Source organism: Rissa tridactyla, chromosome 2 (genome assembly GCF_028500815.1).
Source record: "Rissa tridactyla isolate bRisTri1 chromosome 2, bRisTri1.patW.cur.20221130, whole genome shotgun sequence".
NCBI classification, from domain to species: domain Eukaryota; kingdom Metazoa; phylum Chordata; class Aves; order Charadriiformes; family Laridae; genus Rissa; species Rissa tridactyla.
Window position 1 is genome coordinate 118,838,638 of NC_071467.1, and position 13,071 is coordinate 118,851,708.

The 13,071-nt window shown below is 46.7% G+C and overlaps 2 protein-coding genes across 12 annotated transcripts in view; one reads left to right on the forward strand and one right to left on the reverse strand.

Moving 5' to 3' along the window:
- Positions 1–2,469, reverse strand: part of TRAK1 (trafficking kinesin protein 1) — a 134,874-nt gene extending 132,405 nt beyond the window's left edge. The window contains exon 1 of the mRNA XM_054190304.1: positions 2,263–2,469. The gene's annotated coding sequence lies outside the window, so the exon portion shown is untranslated. The remainder of the gene's footprint in view (positions 1–2,262) is intronic.
- A 9,093-nt stretch (positions 2,470–11,562) lies between these two features.
- ULK4 (unc-51 like kinase 4) overlaps positions 11,563–13,071 on the forward strand; it is a 255,213-nt gene continuing 253,704 nt past the window's right edge. For 7 of the 11 annotated variants that reach the window (XR_008464756.1, XM_054190816.1, XM_054190817.1 and 4 more), the window contains exon 1: positions 11,563–11,888. The gene's annotated coding sequence lies outside the window, so the exon portion shown is untranslated. Of the gene's footprint in view, positions 11,889–12,148; positions 12,357–13,071 lie in introns of all 11 variants that reach the window. The other 4 variants (XM_054190819.1, XM_054190818.1, XM_054190811.1 and 1 more) reach the window with 2 other exon arrangements.

Consider the following 13,071-nt stretch of genomic DNA (forward strand, 5'->3'; position numbering starts at 1 on the left):
TTTTTCCTAGTACTAATTTCATATTTATACAGTGACAACAGTAAGAAACAACAGTATTGATCAAGTACACATTTAGAAGAAAAAATATTTAACCTGCACTCATTTCTATAATACTAATCACATTCTTCTATCCCAAAGTAGATTGGCTAGAATATTTCAAAACTCAAAAGAAAATCCTCAGAGGACACGGAAAGGTTAGGATCAAATTACTTCTACAAAAGCAGCTGGTAATCTGTTACAGGAGACAGAATGTGTGAAGCAGCAAGGAGCTCAGATATGAGCTGCAGCAGAGAGGAACAACGGGAGTTCCAAACACTTCCAGTCAAGTCTTTTCCATCTGATCTTGCTCTCTGGAACATGCAAGTTCACTTACTCCCACCAGCTCTCACCTGCATTCCACAAACTGATACAGTGCCAAGTTAACATCCATTAATATACATGGCAAAACTTGCAGGTCACATGCTGATACTGCTTCATTAGTCAGGACTCTGGCTTAAATGAGTCAGGTGCTCAAAAGTTGCAGCAACAGCCTCAGATTTCACTGAGATCTTATGTATACACATATCGAATGTGGAACATACATATAAATGTATGTGCCTAATCACATTAATGCTTCCTCAGCATACTGGTGTGCTTCCCAGTGCTCTACAACAGGCACCAAGCTCAGTTATGAACTACCAGATTTTTGTTTGGTATGGGTCTTTTTTTTTTGCATTAGATCCAGGGAGACTACTTGTTTCCACTACTGTCGTGTACCATGCAGTTAAATCCACTGGCAAGTGGGAGTTCATTCATGCAACTGACAGAAACTTTTGTTTTACTTCAACAGACGTTTAAATTCTATCCACATGTACAGCTGTCTGGTCTTCGCTTAACTCCCTAGCTCACATTAAAGGCTGAAAACTCTTGCCTTCCATTAGGATTTTTACCCCTATCTATTTCCTCCCTTATAATGATGCTCATTGAAAAACAGAAGTAACAGCTATAATCATGGCTTAATATAATTGTCTTACGTGCTTCTGAAATAATTTTCTTATCTGTTATCATCATAGGTTGCTCTGGCTCAATTAGAACAGGTTACAGTGCCTCAAACAAGGCACAGCTTTATGAATATGTCTCCTGGGCTGGGGGGACAACGCTCCTTCCTCCAGGTTTCTTCCAGAAACTCCAGAAGAGCCCTACTAGGAGCAACCACATTTAAACACGGTTCAGTTCCAGCATAGTCAGAAGCCAGGGTGTTACTTACGGTACATGAAACTGTATAATTCACAGCAGTAAAGCATGCACATATGGCAAACCGGTCATCATAACTGTTGTTTGTTTTGGTTTTTGTTTTAGGTTGGCTTTTTTTTTTTTTTTGCTGTTGCTCTCCCGATTGCAAAAACCATTACACTCATGATTTAATCTCGCTGGACTGAAAGGTTCAAATAAGGTTATGGATTGCAAGGCAGAGAAAAGTGTCCACAGGGAGACTTCTCCCAAAGTCCAAGCAAGGGAGAAAAAGAAGGCTGGACTCCCACCCTTTAAGAGATGTTCTATATTTTGGACATTTCCTACTTTTCCCCAATTTTACATGAAAATAAGCTCATCCAAACATGAAGTTCAAAACCGTCAGCTGCAAACCAAAGCAGACACTAAGATTTCAAATTTGCAGAAAAAACCACGATGGAATATTTTAGTCACTTTTAAACAGAGGTATACTGCCAAAAGCTATCCATAACCCCTGACACTGAAGAAACCAAGTTAATACCTGCATGTGCCCCCGAACGGCTAGGAAAAATATCTCTATAAGCAGGGGAGGTCCTTCCAACTGACAACATCAGCAGTTTACCTGTAAATAATTCACAGGCCAAATTCTGCAAGCGATTCTTGACCTTCGGTAAACAATGACACCAAACTGCCTGCTTCCTTTGGGGGGGGGGCAGAAGGGACAAAAGAGCAGGGGCACCAAGGCCCGGGCGCTCCGCCCGCCCCGGACCAAGCGGGCTGTGAAGGTCGCCCCGCTGCCACCGGCCTGCGGGGGCCGGAGGAGGAGGAGCCGCTGCCCCCGTTTCTCTCCCCGGCGAACGAAGCAGGCCTCGCCCCCCCCGCTCCCAACACCACGCTGCGGCGCCCGGACCCCTCGCCTCCCGCATCCGCTCGCTCACCTGAGGGCATGCGGAGCCGAAGGCCGCCGCGCTGGTGTCCCCCGTGTCGTGTGTGTCCCTCCCGCCCCCGGTCGTTCAGTTACCCGCACCTCTACCCGCCCCGCCGCGCACTCACCCGGCTCCGGGCTCCCCAGGCAGCGGGGCGCGGGCGGCGGCGCCGCTCCCCCCGCAGGCCGGGGGAGCCTCGCTGCCGGCGGCGGCCACCTCCGGGCTGCTTCTCCCCTCACGGCTCACCCTCGGCCCACGCCGCTGAGGGGCCGCGGCGTGCGGGGTGCTGCGGCCGGAGAGCTGCTGCTGCTGCGGCGGCTTCTCTCTCCTCCTGCCCGCGCCTCATGTGCCCTCCGTTCCCGGTCTCTCCGCCCGGGCCGCCGCTGTAGCTCCCCGCTCTCCAACGGCGCCCGCGGACGCCTGCAAGCCCCTCCCGCCGGGCGGGCGGCGGCGGCGCACGTGCGGCGGCTACCGGTTGCTCTCCCTGGGGTTCCTCCACTCGCCTTTACCCGGGCTACGGGACCTCCTCGGCAGGCGGGGCGGCGGGGACACCTAAGGGAATGCGGCACCGCCCGCCGCCACCGCCGCTGGGGGGACAGCGGGAAGGGGACTGCCAGCGGCGCCCCCACGGAGGCCACTGACTCGCTCGTCGCAGCGCTCCCCCCGCCCCCCGGCGGCCATTACCTCATGGCCCAGCCCTGCCGCGGGGGAGGGGCCGCTTCGTCGCCCGGCAACCGGCCCCCTGCCGCGGCCCGGACAGCGGGACCGGGCGAGGGGGGTCTCTCCACAGCGGGAGGCGCTTGTCGCTGGGCGGACCAGCCCGAAGGCGGCCGCGGGAAGCGGTGCCACCACTCGCCCCCGTCCCGGGCGGCGGCGGACGGCCCGCCTTAGAAGCAACTTACCGCTGCTTCGGTCAGAGTCGGACGGGCTGCCCGCGGCTGAACGCTCCCGGCTTTCAGCTCTGTGGCTGCGTGGGGCCCTCTCCGTGGAGCAGCCGGGGCGAGGGGTGCCGGGCTCCCGCCGCCCCGACACGGCCGCCTCCTGAGCGGGCGGCTCCCCTGGCTTGGGTCGGTAGCGGCCAGGCGAAGAGACCCGGGTCCGTTTGGGAGGCGCAGAGGCACCCGCCGCGGTGCCGGGAGGGCCTGGCCGGGCGGCGGGGGCCGGTCTGCCCGGCGCTGCCTCCCCCCCCACCCCCGCCTACCGCTGCTCCCCGCTGGCGGGGAGGGCTGGGGTGGCGCAGAGCCCCTCAGCTCCCCACCATGTGCCGGCCAAAGGGGGCTGCGTTTTTGCCAAGTGTTGGGATTTCTTAGGGCCACCTTGTCCGTCTCGCTTTTGAATGACCTGGGCTGTTCCAGCCGGCGGGGCGCCGCGGCGACCTGTTCCTGGAATTGTCCCGGTGCATGCCAGAGCTCTGCCTGCCTGAGCTGGGCAAAAAGGCTTGGACAAAAACCCTGGCCAAGCACCCAGCTGGGCTGCAGGGACCCTGGTGGACAAAAGAACCGGCATGGGAATAGGAGAGAGAGGGTCACGGTGAAAGTTAGACGTCCAAAATACATGTTTCTTGAAGTGTAGTAGAGGAATGAAGGAGAGGAATCTTGCCCGTGCCCTCCTGGAGAGGAAAGTTACGGTATTGAGGTATTAGACACCAAAAAATCCTCAAAGGAAGGCTTGTTATTCATGTCCCACCAACAGAGAAAAGCTTTACTCCGGGTCTTAATAAGTCTAATTTAAAAAAGAAAAAGAATAAAGAAACCCAGAGGAAATCACAACTTATTTCTGCAGCTCACAGAACTATTTGTTGAAGGAGTGTTTGATTGTTTTTGTTTACCGTCAAGGGAAGAACAGAATTGTGTCCAAGGTTACAGCTGGTAAGACAAAAAAGTTGAAGTCCTGCTGGTGACAGGATTCCGGAAGCGTGGGATGTGTGTTAACCTCCAGCGAGTGCGAATGGATTCGGGGTTTGACCCTGAATAACCCACAAGAAGAAACGATCCAACGCTTTTCAGATGCAAACAAAGAGAATCACAGATGGGGATGTGCCTGGGTGACAGAAAAGAGAGGAGAAATGTCACAAGGACAAGAAAGGATTCACAGGCGCCTGCCGAGCAGGCGTGTCTTTAGAGCAGATCCCCTGGAAGTGACTAAGGGTGCAGTTCGATGGGGCGTGTGAGTCAACCTAAAAGCTTGCTGCTCCCCAAAGGAGCAGGCTGCTCTCCCTGCTTCTCCTATGGAGGAGCCAGACTACTGGGGTTTTCCTCAGTGAGTGACTCAGTTCACTAACCCAACATGGAACTAATTCTATTGTTTTCCTTGACAGTTTTCTGCCAGAATAGTGAACTGAATAGATTCACCCTAAGGTCATAAAAGTATCAGGAGTGAGCACAAAGGAAGAGTTGAAACCATTCGTCTGGGAGGAACAGGACCATCCCTTTGGTGACACTGCACTCTTAAATCATCTCGGTGGTCTGATCTCACTCCCCCCTGAAATAGAAACTTCATGTTACTACTAGGAAGTCTTAACATGTAGGTGTCATTGAAAAGGTTGGTCCCTTCCACCTCTCACCCTCAGCTGATTTGTGCCCAGTCTTGTATACATGTGACCCTGGGTGTTAGCCAGTGAGCAAGCTAAATCAGGAGGCTTTTAAAAAAAGATAGTTTTCTGATTAATTCCTGAAACAGTTAACAATGGAGTCAGATGAGTGACAGAGGTTGCAGAAGAGAAGGAACAAGACCATGCACTTGCAAACAATGGATCGAGCCTTTCAGCAGCAGCTGGGCACTCATGAGGTGTAACGTAAGCTGAAGACAGCAGTGAGGAGGAATGGTCTGTACAGTGAAGAAGTTCTTTTGAGGAACAGAGTTTGCTCTGTGCCTTTCAGAACAGCAGTGAGAAGGAAAAAAGAAAAAAAAAAGCAACAGTAGGGTGGATTAAAAAAAAAAAAAAAGCTTTCAGTTCCGCACAACCAGAAGAAGATGCACAACGGAGGCATCTTGGAATCAGAGGCCAGAAAGTAAATCCAATGTTGAAAAAACAGAAGGCAGAAATGATCTGCAGGCAGAAATGATCTGCAGGCAGAAGGAAAACCAAGAAGTAGGAAAGTGAAGATTCACGCCAAAAATAGAGACAAAGAAGTCTGCATGATTACAAACTTCTTGTTGAGAAGAAACATTGACCTGTCACATCTATAAGGAGAAAAGATTTGAGATGTATTGCTGAGACTGAAAAGCGTCTTGATAGAGTCAGCAGAAGTCCTTCACAGTGGGACAAATGTCAATGACATGCACTATTTATACACAAACACAATGTGTGGGAGTACATCAGGGAGGAGAATTTGCGACTATGGGATTGCCAGCCTCTCGCATGCAAGGTGCACATCTGTATGCTGGTCATGGGGTATGGTAGCAGTTGTTTAGTTGCTGCACCAAATCCTCCTCCTGATTTTTTGTGGCATGGTGCTATATTGCATACAAGCATACTCTGTTGCGTTCTTACGGCTATCTCAATTCATCCACCTAGCAATTCTGAAGCTAGCAACTGACACAGTAACCAGATACTTTAAAAAAGTTTCCTAGATTTCTCTGCTCTCTTTCTGTTTTCATTATCATCATTATTGCCACTTCCTCTCTCTTCTTATCACATTATATTTATGAATTTATTCTCAATTTTGCTTCCTTGATAACATCTCTAGAATAGATTTTATTTCTGCCTTGCTAAAATAGAAGACTTCTCAAATACACTTTTCAGTGAGGATGCTGTTATTTTTCTTTGCACGTTCCTCGCTTGCTGTCTCTAGAACTTCCTTTATAGTCCCTGTAAAACAATCACAGAATACAATATTGCTTTACAAGCATTTGAAAACTCAGTTTCAGAAATCTCTGGTTAGTTTGCCAGCTGAAAATCCCAATTGCAGCTATCATTGTAGAGTAGATAGTTTTAATCTCAGAGAATAAGCTATTTCCAACAGGCAAGAACAAATGATCTGAGGAAAAAAAATCACTATAACATATCCCACTAATGTGTTTCTGAATAGCTGTGTTGCGGGTTTAAGCAGAAAGGAGTTGTGGTGCTTCCCCTTTTTGTTCTTCCTGCTGATACCTGGTGTTACTGGCCCCATTTCTCACACTTTTATATCAGCATGGACTAAGAAATGCTGTAAACCTTCTAAAAGGGTCTATGAAGTGTCTGCATAATGCTGCCTGTACCACATCTTTTCTTGTTTAAATGTTTTCTGTAAAGCTATTGTTGCTTTTACTTGAGTATCAAAACATAGATTCTTCCAAGTTGTCTGACTGAACATGTTAAAATAAAAATGTGAGTACTTTTGATGGATTTTTCTGGTTGTTTTTTGGTTTTTAGTTTGCTTGGGGTTTTTTTGCTTGCTTGTTTTATAACAAGGTATGCAACGTTGCTTTTCTTGTTCAGAACTCTGCTTCCTTCAGGAACAATTAGCCAGCACCAATGCTTTCTCCTTCTTCAACTGCTTCTCCACTGGAAATTTCTTTCCTGTAAAGGGGATGCATCTTTCAGGAGCAATACCAGCACACGGCATTGGTCTGAAGTGTTATTGCAACTGTGACCTAAGGAGAGCAGACACATGTCATTTGAAAAAGAACACAAGGAAAATGAGAGACTAAATCAAAAAAGTAAAAGTTTAGTCACAAGCTAAAGCATAAACAAGCAGAAGAGACAAATAAAATGAAGATAAAAGGTCTTAAGGAGAAAACTCATTTAAAACGTCCTGCATAGAGGATCATATATAATAATTATGGCCAAAAAAAATTATTATTCCAGAGCTTACAGTCTGAAAAAAACATGAATAAAGCAAACGGTGACTGAGAGGATGGGGGTTTGCATGTATTTGACATTCATGAGATGCAAGTTGGAATAAATAGTTTGTAAAGCTCAAATTCGCATTAGAAGTGAAGACAAGTACACAAAAAAAAAGAGGAAATTAAATGCAAGATAGTGGAATAATGATAAATGTGCCAGGCACGCGTTTTGCAAGAAAAGGAAAAAAACCAGTGCAATCAAGCAAAGCCAAATGAAAATTACACTGTGTAATGATGATAATACCTTCAAGACATTGTCAATTCTAATCAGGATGCAAAGGATATCCTGAGTATACAGGCTGAATCTTCAGAATACGCAACATAAAAGCCATTGCTTTCTGCTGAAACAGTGAATCTGTATACTTGATAACAAAGCATTTGACTCTCGTGTGAGTCCAAACTGCTGAATGTATTTGAAGAAAATGGGATGTCCGTCCAATATATTATATCTAGAACAGATGAAAGTAATTCAACCAGTACAGCATCTGCTTTACACACTACCTATTGCATTAGAATAAGGAATAATATGGACACTAAAATATACAGAAAAAGAAAGCATCACTAATAATTTTACGTACTCTCAAAATTACATAAGCAGCATGATAGTCACTGAAAAAGCAAGATTTTGACAAGGCCGATTCAGCCTTCCCACATAAGCAAGGTGGTCATCTCATCACATTTTGAAAGCCAGCAGGTAGGCTTAGGTGTTGAGAATGCTGTTAGTACTGAATCTTGCAGCAGAAAAGTATCAGCCCTGCCAGACAGCCTCCCAAATCAGTATCAGAGATGATGATACTCAGGAATGTGATATGAGGAATGCCTGGCAGAAACTGTGGTAGTCCATAACAATTAACCCCATCTCATTAGCAGATAAAACCAAATACAAACACAAACACACCAAAAAAAAAAAAATAATGAGAAGAGGAAGTTTTTTTTTTACTTCAGTATCATATACAGAGCAGTTGTTGACTTCCCAAGGAAACCGAATGATTTTGGGAAGAAAAAAGTAGCTTGAAATATGCCAACCTTTAAAGGTATTCAACTCAGAGAGTATTAAAATTTGCTGAGTATCTTACCATATCTTTTCCAAATCTTAGATATATGCAAAGCATTGAGACCATAAAGGAGGAAGAGGCAACACAAGCATGCTATACATGCAGTATTGGTGACCTTACAAGTTGATCTAGTGAGGTGAGATTTGGAGCCCTGTTCTTAGAAAAGAAACCACTAGTAGTTTTTGCCTCACCAGTAAAACAAACACATTGGCAAGGACTGTTTCACAATAATGTTTCCGCAGTAGAAAGGTCAACTCTATGATTGAGAAAACAAATTTCCAAATAGAAAAATCCCAGAAGCTACCAAAAGAATTTGAAAAACCATTGCTACAACCAAATATCACCAGCATACGGTACTGAAACTGTAACATTTGAATTTATTTAATGACTTTGAGAAAGACCAAAGAATACCTTGTACTAGAAAAACAAGGTGACTAAATCATGAGAACCTTAATATTACCACAGAAATACAGCAATAAAGAAAAACACACGAAGTTTCACTCAAACAATGAAAGTACGTGCTAATTTCAAGAGGATGTTGGCAAAGAATCTGAGAATAAAAATTGCAAGATAAAGATGTGCTTGTGTTCATGTCCGTTGTTCTGCTAAAATGGTCAAAGACCAGAAAAGTGGCCCCATGTACCTACCAGGAATGACAGAACTGTCAAGGCAAATGGAACATAAAAATATTATATATGAGCACTGAATCATCATACCCAGGACACTGAGAATAGAAACTCTCTTGAGAATAGGGTCAGTCTGGAATAGAAAGAGACAACATGTACTAGCAAGATGGGATAGAGCATGAGTAATCATGATAGCTGGGAGAAAATCTAGTACCTGCAGCAAAATAAACAAGAAGTGTATAGCATCTTCAAGGGGCACTAGAGTAAACTAAAGAACAGATCTTCTCACTAAAGGAAAACAAAACATTGAAACATAGTATCACACTCAGACTTTTGGGAACCAGACAAAATGTCAGAGGCTTCCACAGTACCCATTGAGGGCAGGGCAGCAAAGTGTTTAAGCATTCCTAAACTGTGTGGTTTCAATCACAAGATCTCAGTTTACCTTAAATTAGATCATATATTTATTTGAGAACAAGAATTTGATTACATCTGACTGTCCCATATAATAGCCAGGCAAATAGCAAGGCTGAGTTTGCTGTACAGATTGCTAAGAGTATTGAAATGGTGCAAACAGCAGAGAGAATATTTTGCATTCCATTCTTGAATGTTGAAAATATTCCCACAGAAAAGTTTACTGCATCTGAGTACAATGCTTGAAGTCATGTTCGGTAACAGACTAAAGGAATAACAGACTGAAACAGTAAGAGAAAGACCAAAGATAAGAGTCTTACAATTACAGTCCTGATTTGTATTTGTATTTAGAATTTTTCTTCAAGAGAACTCTTGTACTGCAAGCAAGCGACATGTTTGAAGAGAGAATTCCTGATTCTTATACCAAATCAAAGGGAAAATTCCCCATCTGGAGTATATTGAAATTGTGTATCCAGGTGGTGAGAAAGATACAGACATGTAATGAAGTGTGTATCGATAACCAAAAAGTGCCATAGTTCCCAACTAAGAGGTACTAGAAAAAGAGGGCTATGAGTCAAGATGACACCCCATGACACACTGAAAATTCTTCATCATGAAAATGTTCAATTTGAAAGGCTACAAATCTCTGACTTATTTGTTATTAAAGCATCCTTTTGTGTTTCTCTCAGTACTTTGTAATGCCATATGAAGATCTCTAAAGACTTTGTTAATGTTAAGGTTCACACCATTTCACTCCCCCAAAATGGGGTATTTACCCCCTTTGTATAAAAAAAAATAATCCTAACCTGGACTAATTTAACAGAAAGCTGTACATAGGACAAAACACTAGAAGTTTGGAAGCAAAGGCAGTGACTTAATAGTTATTGTGACTTAGTTTTGTCCTCTTGGGCAGGGAAAATGAAGTTAAATTACTTTTCTAAGATCTGCCATCAAACAGAACTGCTGTCAGGACTGGTCTGTAATTGAGCTAATGTTCTATTCCTTCTTTATATTGGCCACCTTCATCAAAGATAAAATACACAGTTTTCTAAAATCTAAATAAATCCCTCTTCAAAGCATACTTTTCTTGTGCTTACTAAAATAAACTAGGTGATGTCTACTTACGCATTCAGTTTATTTATATCTAGTCAACTACTCATTTACATTAAAAAAAGAAATGAAAACTTTATTTTGCTTGTGCAGTTTCAAAGCTGTAGCTTCATTGGTAATTACAGATCAACTCTGTAATTGATAAAAACATATGCTGCAAAATGGGACAGGACCTGAAACTGTTAAGCAGTGAGCAATTTTGCCATGCATATGCACATGATATTTTTCAATGCTCACGAGTCTGGCCAATTCTATGTGGATATCCAATAAACCAGCAATAATTATACCTGTGTGCAGCAGTGATCTCTTGCCAGTTCTGTCAACTCTCTAACAAATCCCTCAACAGCTGAACTGCGACAGAACATTTGGTGAGCTGTGTAGCTAATGGAGCTTGATTTCCTCCAGACCTGTGTTTTGTTGTCTACAGCCTCTGCTATCTAAGAAGGTATGAAACAAAACTAAAGCCCTTCTTGCAGCTGACACCTCTCCCAGAGTGGTTTGGATTTTTTTCCCCCCTTTTTCAGGATTGGGGGGGATGGTGTTAAATTTGTACCGAAATCTTTCCTACAGTGGGAGTGAAAAAAATCTGACCATCTGTTATCATACAGCCTAAAGAAACATTGATTCCTTCCTGTTAAATATACAATTTCTTTTATCAAATCTGGTTGACTCTGGGTTCAAACCTGCTAGAAGGTCAAGGTGAAGGTGGAACAAGACAAAACATAATTCTTTACAACTTGCCTAAGGAAGACATACTAAATGTTGTTAAATGTTTTGTCACATAAACGGATACTTACTTGACTTGTACAGGGGCCTCAAACCCACCCAATATCAGACCACCCGAGGATGAAAAAATAGTGTCAAAACTCCGCTTTGCTGCTAAAAATAACACTTGCTTCAAGGGCTAAAAGTTGTCACAACAAAGCGCTTCCCAGTGAAGAGCTTACAGGTCGCCATGACGGGACCGACGACCCTATGCGTTGCCTTGACCGACGCTAGACCTATGCAGGTTTAACAAAAAAGCCCTAGGCGCCCAGGTACTGAGAGCGGCAGGGCACCGCCGGAGTCCCTTCCCCCAACGAGGGACGCCCCCGTCCCCTGGGTTTGCCGTCCCCGTCCCGCCGCGCCGCCTCAGCCCCCCGACCGTTAGCCCGCCAGTTAACTGCCGGTTGCCTGGCAACAGTGCGGCTGCGCCCCCGACGCCCCGCCCACTCAGCCACGTGCTCCACCCCCCCGCCCCCCCCCCCCCCCCCCCCCCAGCGAGGCACCGCCCCCTCTCGTTCGCATCCGGGAACTCCCCTCTGGCCCCGGGCCCAGTGGATCCGGCTCTGCGCAGGCGCCTTCTGGCCCAATGGCGGCTCCGCTCTGCTTCCGGCGTCTGGCCCCGTCTCCTGGATACGGGAGCGGGACGGAGACCATCAAGGCCGTGCGCGGGTGGGGGCGAGAGTACGGACCCGCTGGCGATTTGTTCTTGAGAGAGCTGGGGAAACAAAGCCCGTTCCCGGAGTCGTGCTGCCCGCTGTGCCGGTGCCCCTTCCCGCTGGCTGTATTTTGTGGCGTGTAAGGACGGGTTTCCCTCCGGGACGCATCCAAACCCCACCTCTGGGGCACGGGAGGCTCCGCCGCGGGCGGGCGGGGCTCCGCCGATTTCGGTTGATGGCGGCGGCGCGGCGATAGTAACGCTGTCTCCTTGCCCATCACCACCCCCCGCCTCACAGGTAGGGCTGTTGCTTCCCGCGGGCGGCTAACGGCCGTTAACTGGCAGGGCTCCCGCGTGCCTAACGGCCTTCCGTCCGCGCGCGAGGCGGGGCCCGCCGTCACCCCCCACCCCGTCTACCCCCCCGCTTCGCTCCCTCAGTGGCCATAGTGCCTAGGTCTGAGTGCGGGGTCAGACCTGATACCCCTGGCCAAAGGCCTCCTTGAGGGGCAGGAGACCTGCCGGTGTATGTCCGGCCTAATGGTGCCCTCACCTCTGCAGCAGGTGAGCTGTTGTGTCCCGAGGCTGTGGCCCACACCTCAGGCCTGCCCAGATGGTGGCTCTTGGCAGAGCTTTGACTGCAGATCTCCGGCCTGGCATCTGCTGCTTTCTTCAGAATGTTTTGGCCATTCTCTCACCAAGAGAAGGAAGAAACACTTCTGGAACCGGGTTTCCTTGGTGTTGTGGTCCTGTATCCTGCCCAGAGCAAGTGAGGCTCACTTGGCAGCTTTGGGTGCTTCTGTGGAGGTTCAGACCTGTTTCATTGCGGGTGGTGGTGGGGTAGGCCTCCACAGTAGCCGTCTCACCTTGAAGTGCTTCTTTTCACTGCTTTGCATAGCTTTATTTGATCTCTACATTTTATGTCCACAGTGGTGAATGTGCTGCAGCTGTTGAAATTCTGCCTCATGAGTCGTGCTCCATTGGTTTGTGTACTGAAATGAATGGTATAGCCATTACTGTTGAGATTCAGGGAGACAAGACTAGATCGTAGAATGGTTTAGGTTGGAAAGGACCTTAAAGATCATCTAGTTCCAACGCCCTGCCATGGGCAGGGACACCTTCCACTGGACCAGGTTACTCAAAGCCCCATCCAGGTTGGTCTGTAACGTTTCCAGGGATGTTTCTCTTTTTCCTGTAGCTTCTTGCAGAGCAGCTCATGGAGACCATATTTACAATAATGCCAGTCATGAGGCAGCAACAAAGGCTTCCCTGTCCCATGACTGTTCTGTCCCAATGTGCGTTTGCATGTCATTGCTCATGCTTTTGTCAGATAACCAGATATTTCTGTACATCATTGAACCTGGCGTTCATTTGCCTGGTTTATTGCATGAGTGGATGATCATGTCTTTCTTATGACCAACATGAACATATCTTCCATCTGTCTAACAAGTATATGCTTTGGTCGTATCATGAGGTGCACATGT